This window comes from Erpetoichthys calabaricus, chromosome 1 (genome assembly GCF_900747795.2).
Source record: "Erpetoichthys calabaricus chromosome 1, fErpCal1.3, whole genome shotgun sequence".
Classification (NCBI taxonomy): Eukaryota; Metazoa; Chordata; class Cladistia; order Polypteriformes; family Polypteridae; genus Erpetoichthys; species Erpetoichthys calabaricus.
Window position 1 is genome coordinate 182,220,091 of NC_041394.2, and position 12,535 is coordinate 182,232,625.

The 12,535-nt window shown below is 39.7% G+C and overlaps 1 protein-coding gene across 1 annotated transcript in view; it reads right to left on the bottom strand.

Moving 5' to 3' along the window:
- Window positions 1–12,200, bottom strand: part of LOC114657626 (calpain-1 catalytic subunit-like) — a 115,336-nt gene extending 103,136 nt beyond the window's left edge. Inside the window, exon 1 of the mRNA XM_051930899.1 lies at window positions 11,999–12,200. The gene's annotated coding sequence lies outside the window, so the exon portion shown is untranslated. The remainder of the gene's footprint in view (window positions 1–11,998) is intronic.
- Window positions 12,201–12,535: the final 335 nt, after the last annotated feature.

Genomic DNA, 12,535 nt, shown 5'->3' on the forward strand with positions numbered 1-12,535 from the left:
GTTTCATGTTTTATAACCACAGTTATTACACTTGCCATGCTCCATGACTGCCTAAATCATCAGGACTAATTGGGACATTGGAGGTCAGAAGCATTGGAGGGATATGAACCCAGGATTATCAATTTTGGATATTCTCAATTTATTGCAGGCTACACTGCAAAGAATGGAATGGCCAGATTGGTGGCTCAAAAAAAAAAAAAAAAAAAAAGATAATACAACATACATAAAATGTATTTGTCATTTTAAAATTTATTAAGAGAGTTAAGCTTATTACAAACTTTGCACCAGTTATAGTAAACAATGTGTCAGTGTTCCAACAAATGTGTCACTTTAACCAGTCTCCTTGACCACGTAATTGCTCCACAGTTATGCAGACCCTGTTTTGTAATGATTCCCTATCACTCCATTCCATGCTCTCTCGCATCGATTTGGTTACCTACTCTTGGTGAATCGAGCAGGATTGTCAGAGTGTGAGAGTAATTCAGCGTGATCATTGGAGCACTAACCCACTACCATTATGAACAACAGCAACTCACAACCCACTAGGCTGCAGTCCTCCCAGAAGTTGAGAAACAGTGTAGTAGGTAATGTTTAGAAAGCAAAGACATTTAGATGCTAAAACTAAGTGATATCGGAGTTAAAATGGTTTTAACTCTTTACTTCATTGGTTGAATGCCACTGTAAACAGCTTGTACTAATTACCCTCATGCTGTTTCACTGTAATGTGGCCACTTTGATTTGTTTCATGAGAGATGGGAAAATGTTGCCTACTAAAAACAAGAATTACAAAAACAAAAACACTACCAAAGGTATACAGTAAAATCTACAGCTGGCATGTCATTACATTGTTGCTCGTTTCTAGAAAAATGTTAGGAACAGTATTGTTTTATTTAATATCTTTCATCCTTTATAACTACCTTCAATAAACTTTTCTTTACTAAAGATAATTGTGGGATAGGTGATGTAGGTTTAGACCTAAATGGTGCCTACTACGTTTTTAAATGAAGAATAGGACTATGATGAAAAATATAGGGTCTTAATAGCATGTTAAGGCTCAGTGGGTGTAGTACCATAGTGGTGCATCACCCGAGTGCTTAATAAGTATATTGGCTATTTTGCATTCACTTACAGACACAACCAACTATTTTCCATGGGATGTAACAAGATTTTAGAAAAAGGAAGAAAGATTCTGGAGTTTGAGCTAGAACGGTTGAAGGAAGGCAGAGTGGTCTTTGGCCCCATGAGGGAGTGAGAAGAACAGCGCAAAAGGGATCAAGGTGTGGGTTGCTCCTGCTGAATATTCTGGAGGAGCGGGTGCGATCTCCAGGGGTCTTGATGGACCAACATACTGACTTGAGGTGGTTGGGACAAGAGCTAGAGAGAGAAACTTTAGCTGCCAGCATCTCAGCCCGGCTGCAAGACCCATGAAGGATGAGCTGGGGAGACAAGGAAGAAACACACACTGGGATGGTGTTAAAAGAAAGTTTGGAGGTGAAATCAGGAGGCAAGTCAGGATGGTTGCAGGCCAGTGGGCAACTGCTGCTATGGAGCAGACTGTGATGGTGGGCAGTGGAGGCAAAGAATATAAAAAGATGCATTGAGGCTTGTGGTTTTAATGAATGGATCCTGACTGTGTTTTAATCTTTGTTTTTTTTTTTAGTATTTATTTAGATTTTAATCTTCACCAAGATACTGTTTTTATTATAGATTATTTACCTTAAACTGTGTGATGGTCCAGGTTGGCTCCATGCTACATCCAGGTGCACCTTGATCCCAAACCATAGATTGTCATGAACCAAGATGAGCCAGGCAAATGAGGACACACACATGCAGCAAGGGGTAGGTACAAAAAGGTTTCAAGTGTTTTTATTAAAAACAATCAAAAATCTAACAGTGTTTGGAAAGAACAGTTCATCAAAATTTTCAATAAATACATAATTTATAAAACCAGTGAAAATGGTGAAGTTAAAAATTCCAAATTCAAATAGATAAAATAAGGTTAAAATCCAGTGACAGTTCTTTCTTCCTTTAAAAGTAATGAGCCCCAATTCTTCCTTCTAAAACTGATGCCTGCTCTGCTTACCACACACGAGATCTTGCAGCAGAGGAGACACCCAACCGACAGGTGTAATCTGCCTTAAATTCCTGGCTCAGGTCCCTATTGCCAGGCTTTTGCCATTTGTGCAGAGCCACACACACATCTCCCACTGCAAGTCCTTTGGCATACATGGGAGACACTGCTAATGGGTTGCTCCTATTCACCCCCCAGCATCGTTCAATAGGAGCGACTCTTCTTCAGCCCCAGGTTCCTCTCCCTGAGGCTCACTCCCGACCACCTACTTCCATTGTTCTTTTACATGGGCTCTCCTGATCCTGCTTCTTGCTCTTTCTTTGTTTATCTCTAACTTTAACTTCCGTCTCCCTTTTCTGTTTCTCTGTTCTTTTTTTGCTCCTCTTATATTGGCTTGATTGAGGGCAAATGTGACCCTCCTCCCACTCTGAGGTGTGAATGCGGTGTGACGCTATAGCCTCACCGAGATGCCAATGCAGTACTGTACAGATATACTGTACATTGAACAGTGAGATACACTAATTATTATACATGAGCTGCAATAAGTAATCTGTCAGCAGGTTTACAGCAGAAAACAAAAATATTTTATACTTATAGGCAGATCGTTTTTGTTGTTTTTTTTCAGATGTTCCGCAATTCAATTCAGCTATGAGCCTCGCGCATAGTACTCCACATTACTTTAAAATAAACCAATTAGTTATAAATCAATCACTGTTACTTCTTATTAGTAGTGTCAGACCATTGCGGATTTGCTGATGTCACCCGTCTTCGTTATGGGAGAAAAATGATCAAAAACAAAAAAGACATTTCAGCAACACCCAGTTCCAGGACCTTAAAGTATTGAATAAGCTTGTTTCGTTGCATGTGTTCCCTAAGACTGGAACTCTTTGAGAGCATTGACATGTATATTTTTTCACTTACTGCTATTTTGTGGTCATTTGTTATATTTTGTTAGTGGCTATCATTCCATTTACGTCTTTTGTTGTTTGAACCACAGTGTCACAGTAAGAGCACTGCTGCTTTACAACTCAGATCCCATTTGTGGCCACAATAATCAGTAAAATATTATTGGCAAATGCTTCTCTAGTCCTCAGGGACACTTTAAACACCATTGCACTATTATAATCCCCTCAAAAATAGTTCAGGTCCTCCTTTAAACTGACTTTATTGCATTTTGCAGAATTCGGCAAAGTTCGCAAATATTTTCATGATTTTACCAAACGCACAGCAAAGCAAACTCCACAGGGTTTCACATCTTAGCCTTGATATTTGGATTCAATTAGAAATCATTACAGAGAGTAGCTTGACATTGGCATGTTATGCACTAACCCCAATGCAGATAAATGCTTTAATATGCAACTTTCTATTATAATTAAAAAATCAAGTTTAGAGAGGATATTATACTCATTAGTGACTTTCATTTCCCAAATATTACACAGGACAACATTTAAAAATAGCATAAGTTTATACCAAAATCAGTACTACTTATTTACACAGTACGTTAGAAAACCACTGAGGAGATGCTTGTCTAAACTTATAAAACTACACTTATCAGGTTAGAATTCAGGGTATACAGATGATCAAACAACTAGGACCATAATATAACACATTTCACAGTGTTATGGTTTAGTGCCTATTCAAAAATAAAAACTACCCAGTTTAACTTTAGGTCCAATGTTGAGTATATAGGACAAACTTAATTGTGGAGTCATCTTTGGAGCAGGTTTAAAAGTGTTTTATGTACAACACAGGACAAAATCATCCTGAAATTTAGAAGTAGCTAGAAATCACAGAAGTCTGCATGGGATAAATAAGCAGGAAAGCAGAAATTGTAAGGCATAAAACAACTATATACGATGCGACGCACACATTACTCCAGTGCTAACTACAGGGCTTATGATAGCATGAGAGCAGTGGTTCAAAATGATGATAGGGAAGCTCAAGGAGATTGGCATAGAAATATATTGTAGAAAGGGTTAGAGAGGACCCAAAGAGACTATCAATTTCAGCAATAAAAGAACAGTCAAGGAGGATATGAAGCGTATTAGAAATGTTAATGACAAGCAACAACATATTAAAAGTGAAATAGCAAAAGCTCTAAATTCCCATTTATCCAAAGTTTTCACTGTAACTTCCAAGAGTTACGGTGCCTACTATGAAGATAATTAGAGTTTTTCAAGTTGTAGAGCAGGAAGTTGTGCTTACATTAAAAAGGCTAAAATAAAATAAATAGATAATATCTATCCTAGAGTACTTCAGGAGGTTAGTCAGTACATAAACAAACCTTTGATGTGTATTATTCAGATATCACTGCACATTGGGAAAGTTCTTTAAGACTGAAAGATAGCAAATGTCATCCCAACAGGAGACTGCACTGATCCATAAGGCCAGTAAACTAAGAATGCATAGGTAAAAAAATATAAGCAATTATTAAGGAAAAGATTTACCATCATAGGTGTACTTGTGAACAGTCAACATGGGCTTTGATGGCGAGAAATGTATTTCGCTAATATGCTGGAATTATATGAGGAAGCAAAAAAGCATTTGATCAAACAGGAACACATGATGATAATAAGAATAACGGATTATTTAAGTCTGCATATGACAATAAACTTGGTGCAATGGTGGGTAATGTAGAATCAGCCAAATCATTATGAAGGGACATTGGCAGAATACCAGCTTGAGTAGATTTATGGCAGTAAATAAATTTAACATAATACACATAGAAAGTAAAAATAATGGTTTGAGTGCACAAAAAAGGTTTAAAAGTTGAAAGTAAACATTATGAGAAGGACTTAGAAGTTGTAGTGGACTCATCGCTGTCTACATCCATGTAGGGTACAGAAGCCATTAAGAAGAAGTATATTGGGTTAAATAGTCCAATGTGCAAAGAACAAATCAAGGGATGTTATACTTAAGCTATATAACACATCTGTGAGGCCTCATCTGTAGTACTATGTACAGTTGTGGTCTCTAGGCTGCAAAATAGATGTAATGACACTAGAGAAAGTACAGAAGAGTGTGACTTGGCTGATTCAGGGATTCAAAGGTATGAGATAGAAAAAAGATTGTAGGAGTTGAACCTTTTCAGTTTAAGGAAACAGATTAAAAAGTGACATGTTTGAATTGTTTAAAATTATGAAGGTAATTATTATGGTGTATCCAAGCTGTTAACTTTAAAATGAATTCTTCAAAGACACTTGGACACAGATGAAAACTGGTCAAGAGTAGATTTCACACAAATGTAAGAAAGTTTTCTTCACACAAGGAGCAATACGGACATGAAATAAGTTTCCAAGGGGTGTGGTCCCCAGTAGTACTTTAGGGACCTTCAAAACTCGACTTTATTTTAAAAGACAACTCACTGTGCTTCATTAAAGTCATTTTGACACATTCAGTTTTGGCCATGTGAAGCAATAATATCAGTATAGATAATTCCCACAACACTTGTGTAAAGAAATACTTTCTGGCATCCATCTTAAATGTACTTTCCCTTAATTTCCATCATCATCTTAAATGTACTTTCCCTTAATTTCCATCATCGTCATTCTTTAAGAATTCTGAAAACCTAGATTAAGTCTTCAAACCCCTTCACTTCAGGATTAAAGAAGTTACATTTCCTGAGCATCTCAAAGCAGGTCGTGCCCATGAGTACTAGGATGCACCTGAACTGCCATATAATTTTATAGCATGTAGACAAGAACTGTACATCATACTCCAAATGTGGTATCAGTAGCTCATCATACAAGCTGAGCACAAAATCCTTTGATTTATCCTTAGTAGTGTGGTACTAATATTGTAGTTATTACAATATAACTGAAAATATATTGCCATTCTAACTGCTTTTGTGCATTGGCTAGATATAATGTAAATGGAAACTCAAAATTTTTTTTATCATCAACACAACCCTGTGAAGATCTTTTTTGAAGGAGTTCATAAATTATTTCAGAATAAATTTAAAGGTGAATATACCCTCTGGATATGGATAGTCCAAATGAATCACACAAAATTCAGAGATATATTTATAGTGCCACATAAAGTCATTTTAAACGGAACTATAAATTATCCCTTGAGGAATACTCTTGCTGCGGTGGGCTGGCGCCCTGCCCGGAGTTTGTTTCCTGCCTTGTGCCCTGTGTTGGCTGGGACTGGCTCCAGCAGACCCCCGTGACACTGTAGTTAGGATATAGCGGGTTGGATAATGGATGGATGGATGGAATACTGTTGGCATATTCACCAAATGTATTCCAGAGGAATAATTCATTTTGAGTTTTAGTTTGGTTACCAACCTCAGTGATGATCACCCCTTCAACTTCTTCTGCTATTCCCAGCCTTTCATAGTTCTGATCAATTTTAAGATAGTTTTGGCCAAACCAATACCTCTGTTAAAGAATCAGTCTATGCAAAATCCCAAAGTTCCACCTGATCATAAGATCAGACAGCGGGTATGGTTAGCAATGCAAGAAACCTGAATGATAGTATATTCATATGCATAAATACAAGCCAATATACCTTTATATTATGAACAACAGCTTTGTGTAAAATCACGTAGATGGAGTACATCTTTTAATATTCTTTTTCATTGTATAAACCACAAAGAAGTTGAATCTTCATGATTACAAAGACGGAGTTTGGAATGATTTTCAAATGCATGCTACTAGTGTTAATACCAGATTATCTTTGTAGTTATTAGAAATACATCTCACTCCAGCCTGCAAAACTGAGCACAGATGGACATTTGGTGTTGTCCTGGACATTGGTGACATGCAAGCACAATCTCTTGTCATTCTCTCAATTGATACTTCATTCAGTGACTATCCTCATGGCAGCCTGCCAAACAGATGGAGCTGAATCCACAGGCTGCAGTGAGGTATACTTGGCTGTTCACATAATTTGGTTCACTCAACTTGTAATGGGTGTTGCTTGCGCACCTTCTAGTTAAAATAAAGATTATAAAATAGTTGGTAAAGCCCAAGAAAAAACAAAAATGTGGTGCGTGATCACATGGCAACTCAGTACAACACGAGTGACGTAACGCTGTCTCGTGCCGACATTTCTATGGAGACTAACAGCGAGGCATCTCAAGACGTCACTCTGCCCACTGAGGTCTGTCCAGATCCACTTGCTACTTCACATTTTCAATTTAGGCAAACTCCGGCCTCGTTCAAAAGAGAACAGTGGAATGATGATTCCCTTAAGTTTGCCATAAATGCAGTTGTTCTGATTAATTAATGGCCAACACACACCCTATGCCATGCCACTGGGGCCCCACTTTGTGATTAATAATAACCTAGTGTATCATGTAGAAGAATATGAGGGCAAGGTACGGTCATTGTTGCTAGTCCCGTGAGCCTTCCTGTGGTTTGTGAACTATCTCACACCCACCTGCTAGGTGCCTATCTGGGGACCAAGAAGACTATGGAGCGGATTAAATTCCAATTTTATTAGCCAGGCACAAACGAGGAGGTCCACCCCATTTGTGCTTCCTGTCCGAAATGTCAACTGCAGCAGATTCCAAGGAAGGACAGTGCTTCTCTCATGCCTGTCCCACTCATCGACATCCCATTTAGTGAATAGGAGTCGATATTATAGGACCCCTAGAGCACTCTGTTACGCATTATCCTTAGGTAACTCTCCTGAGACTTGCCAGCTCCAAAAATATTGCACGGGAGTTGGTACGGGTCTTTGCGCATGTTGGCATCCCTAAAGAAGTCCTTATGGACCAAGAGACACCCTTCACCTCGGAAAAGTTGCTAAGTTACTCCGTATTAAGCACCTAAAAACCTCAGTATACATTTCTCTAACTAACAGTTTAGTGGAGCAGTTCAATCAAACACTGAAACAAATGTTTTTGCAAGGTGGTCAACAAGGATGGGAGGAACTGGGATCCGCTACTCCCCCTCGTACTTTTCGCTTATCTTGGGAGGTTCCACAAGCCTCCTCAGGTTGCTCCCCATTTGAGTTGCAATATAGATGACAACCTCTGCAACTACTGAACAATTTAAAAAAAGGATGTGAAGGAGAAGCACTTCACTCCACTAAATATTTTTTGAATATAATGCACAATTATGTGATGCAAAATTGGCCAGTCCTAAAAGAAAATATGGATTGTGTGCAATCAGCCCAGGCTCTCAATTATGACCGTGGCACGACACTTCAGGAATTCCAGCCCAGAGTTCAAGTCATGGTCTTGATTCCCACTACCTATTTCAGATTATTGGCACATTGGTAAGGCCCATATGAAATTAAGTAGGTTTAGTAAACCAACCTAACTGACGACCAGCTGAACGACTGTACCATGTGAAATCTGCTGAAACCGTGGGAGGTCAGGGACCCTGATCCTTACTTCGGGCAGCCTCATTCCTACTTCACTCAAAACAACACCCTTAATTTCAGACCTAATTTGACATCCACTCAGCAACAAGAGCTTGAAGCAGCTACCTTGTCTATCCCAGAACTGGTGAATAAGCAACCGGAAGAACTTCCCCGATTGTACACAACATCATTACTGAGCCTGGGGTTATTGTCAGAGAACGCCAATATCGCCTAACAGAAGCAAAAAGAGTGGAAGTGGAGCTCGAGATCAGAAGGATACTGGACCTTGGTGTTATTGAGGAAAGTTTTAGTCCTGGTCCCATTGCCTGATAGTCATTTTTTCAATGACTTCCATAGCCTCAATCAAATCTCCCAATTAAATGCCTATCCAATGCTGGAGGTGGACGATCTACTCGACTGACTTCTTAAGACTCAATGTTTGACCACATTTGACATGACGAAAAGGTACTATCAAATTCACTTAATGGAATCAGCCACGATTAATTCAGCACCCCTAGCGGCCATTAGTGGTATCATGTTCTCCCATATAGGTTATATGAGGCACTTGAGACTTTCCAGTGTCTGGTTGAGAGACTATTACGACACCACAATAACTATAGTGCTGCCTACTTGGATGGCATCATCATCTATTCCCACACCTAGGAGGAACACGTGTGGCAGGATTGCACAGTGCTCCTGACACTTAGCGAAGCCGGCCTACATATCAACCTGAAGAAGTGCTTCTTTGGATTGACTGAGGCTAAGTTTTTTTTTGTCCACAATGTGCCAAAGTAGATGCCATCGTGAATTGGCCCCATCCAAAGAACAAGAAACAGGTGCAGGCTTTCTTAGGAATAACTGGTTACTAACGCTGGTTTGTTCTCCAGTTTTCTGAGAGAGCAGCTCCCTTGTCAGACGCCACAAAAAATGGTGGCTCTTAACACAGTGGTATGGGATGCTAAAACAAAGGCTACATTCCGTGATTTAAAACAGGCCCTTACATCAGCACCAGTGTTAATTACTCCTGCCTTTTCTTCTCATTTTATTTTACAGAGCAACGCTTCAGACACAGGACTCAGTGCTGTGCTGAGCCAAAACATTACTGGTGTTGAACACCCCATCATGTTCATGAGCCGGAAACTACTGGTTCAGGAGACCAGGTATGCGGTGGTGGACAGGGAAGCCTTGGAAATTAAATGGGCTATTAACCAGTTCTGTTACTGGCTCCTAGGACATGAATTCACTCTGGTGACGGACCATGCACCCCTACAGTGTATGGCACTTCATAAGGAGTCAAATCCTTGTGTAACCTGGAGATTATTGGATCTGTAACCATTTTGGTTCATAGGCATTCATTGTCAAAGCTCTCTCCACCAACACTGATGCTCTGTCTTGGGTTCATGACATTATGGTTCATAACACCTGACACGACAGGTCTGGGCTGTGGTGGGGGTGTCCTGTCACACATATGTGCATAGGGGACAGTTTAAGGGCTTTGATAACTGTAATCTACCTCAGAAAGCAAGAGGAAGCTGTTGACTAATGACTTTTCTCTTCCTTTCTCTGCAGACCAGAAGACTGACAACCATGACCCCTCTGATGTCACTTCCTGCTTCCACCCACCTGGACCCAACTCTTCCTGCCAAAAACCTTTATCACCGGAAGCAATATTATTTTAAATCAGTGTTATTCTGGAGACTCGCATCATCATGTTTCTTTTCTTTTCTTTTTCAATGTGCATACCTTTGATTTTATTTAAAAATAATGGGTTAGCATTCTTGGTGCCTTATATAACGAATTATATATATATATACATATACACACACACACACACACAAATATGGGAGTGTCAGTATTAGTAGCTGTTGTGTAAACTTATGATGCATAAATGTCTTGTATAGTTTGTGAGAACACAGAAAAGAATGAAAGATATCATGCAGAATGGCTGAAGTCTTTAATAATACAGGGTATCTTTTTAAGGTAGCATATGTTATGCCCTGAACAGAAGACAGTTGTGTGCTGGGAATAGCAAGGAAACAAACCATTTACAGAAAGAAATACAAATACTACAGAACATAGATACTGTGTAACAGTGAATAAATTAGCAAGCAGAGCTATAACAGTGACTAAAAAATAGCCTATTATTTACTGTCTGGTATTTTTTTAAATCAGAATACTTGTAATTACATACTTGACCTCAATTATGAGGAACGAAAACAGCATGATTATATACGCTTTCATTATGTGCTTATAATTCAAATTGCACCATGCCTGACACTGCACAGGTTGAATGAGCAAACATGGGTTAAGTGTTTCTTGTCCCTAGCTTATTACAGAATGATGTTTCACTGACATACTGTAACACACCTCAGAGAAGTGCTGCATGGGCAGAATACATAGCTGATTTGAAACACACTCCACACCTAAATAAGCCTTTCCCCTTGGCACTGCAGTATGGTCATACATTGAAATGTGAATCCAAAGCCAATTCCTTCATATATTTATCTTTCCTTCCTAACTGTCTTTGATGAATAATTTGCCCAACAAACACAGAGAAAAGGTCTAAAAACCAGCCAGCTCTTCCAGCAAAGATTCAAAGTGACAGGCACGACTCCCATCCTAAGGGGAACGAAGGTTGGATCACCAGACAAGGCTTATTTGTTTGCAGAAGTCATTACAGATTAACATGGAAATTTTAACAAATTTAGATGCCCCTGCTTAAGGAAATACTATGTAGCTTTTGCATCAGTGACAATGCTGCATAAAACAAAATCATCTGTTTGGAAATAACCTGTTCCCAATAAAAGAGGGCCTTAAGTCCTTTTTAAAAAAAACTTGATGTGCATGGTATGCCTTACAGTAAATCTTAAAGTAGTATTAAGTGGCTAGGCACACACATTTTCTCTTGACACTAAAGGTGTACTCGTGCACCTACACAGGTTTCGGGCAAGAAATGCGTAGGAGTACACGTTTAAAACGGATAAGCAGGTAAGTATCCAGGTGAATCCTTATCAGCCCAAATTTTTATGTTACATCCGAAATAAAAAGTGAGCAAAAGATCTGTCTTGGTCGGTGAGAAAACATCTAAAAAGAATACAGGAATGCAGATGTGTGCTGGGCCGTGGCCCCTGAACAGCAGGTTTGATGTACCTGCTTGACTGCACTGCACAGCACAGCACCCCGCGACCACGCCCGGTTCCGCAGCCTCTACGATGTCTCGCTGGTTAGCCACTCGAAGTCGCCCCCTGCTGCCAAGCACCATACACAGACACACACACACACACACACACACACACACACACAAACACAAACTTGATAGCCCACTAGGGCAATCCTACAAGTCCGAGGTGAGACGCTATACAATAAATCTTTCCCTTTATTTAGAACACGAGTGAAACGTCATTTGCTTCGATAAAATTAACTTGGTGCATTCAGAAACTTTGCATTCATCATAATTATACAGAAACGTTATTCTTTGCTGGCGCCTTTATGTGCAAAAAGGAAAAGAACTGAAAACAGGCGCAGGCAAAGTAACTGACCCCACGAAGTCTTCCACCCACGAAGTCTCCTGAGGTGTCGCTTGACAATACATACTTGATCAACTTCACTTACTTACCGTTATTCGTCTCCTTGGGGTTTGGCCTTTCCGTCACGTCGCTACTATATCCCCGTGAAGTTTTTTCGATTCTGTGTTGCATGAACGTCCGTGTTTGGAAACCCTGCCTCCCCAAGTTCCCTCGCTGCGCGCGCATCCGTCACCACAAACTGCTGTTCCTGCTTACGCTTTCGGGGACGCGCATGTAAAGGAGAGAAACGCGCTCGCGTGGGTGGCTCCGAGTCGGACAGCCTTGCTTTTAATTTTTCAGGTGGCAGGCAGTCTTGTTTATCTCTGAGCTTTTTGTTTTTCTTCTTTTCCAGAAAACAGAGGGGTGTTCCTCGGTTTAATTGATAGGTAGCCGAGATTTCCAAAGCAGGTAAATACTTGCATGTTCTTACTGAGTGGCTTCAATATCTCCATACAAAACACAGGCTTAAAAACTCCGATACTTTCCATTGTCGCATTCTTGTTTCAAAGCGGGAGATTCGTCTTTGCAAAATGCTAAATATATGCTACATTTTTTTTTAACAATCGGTCAAAATACATTTTAC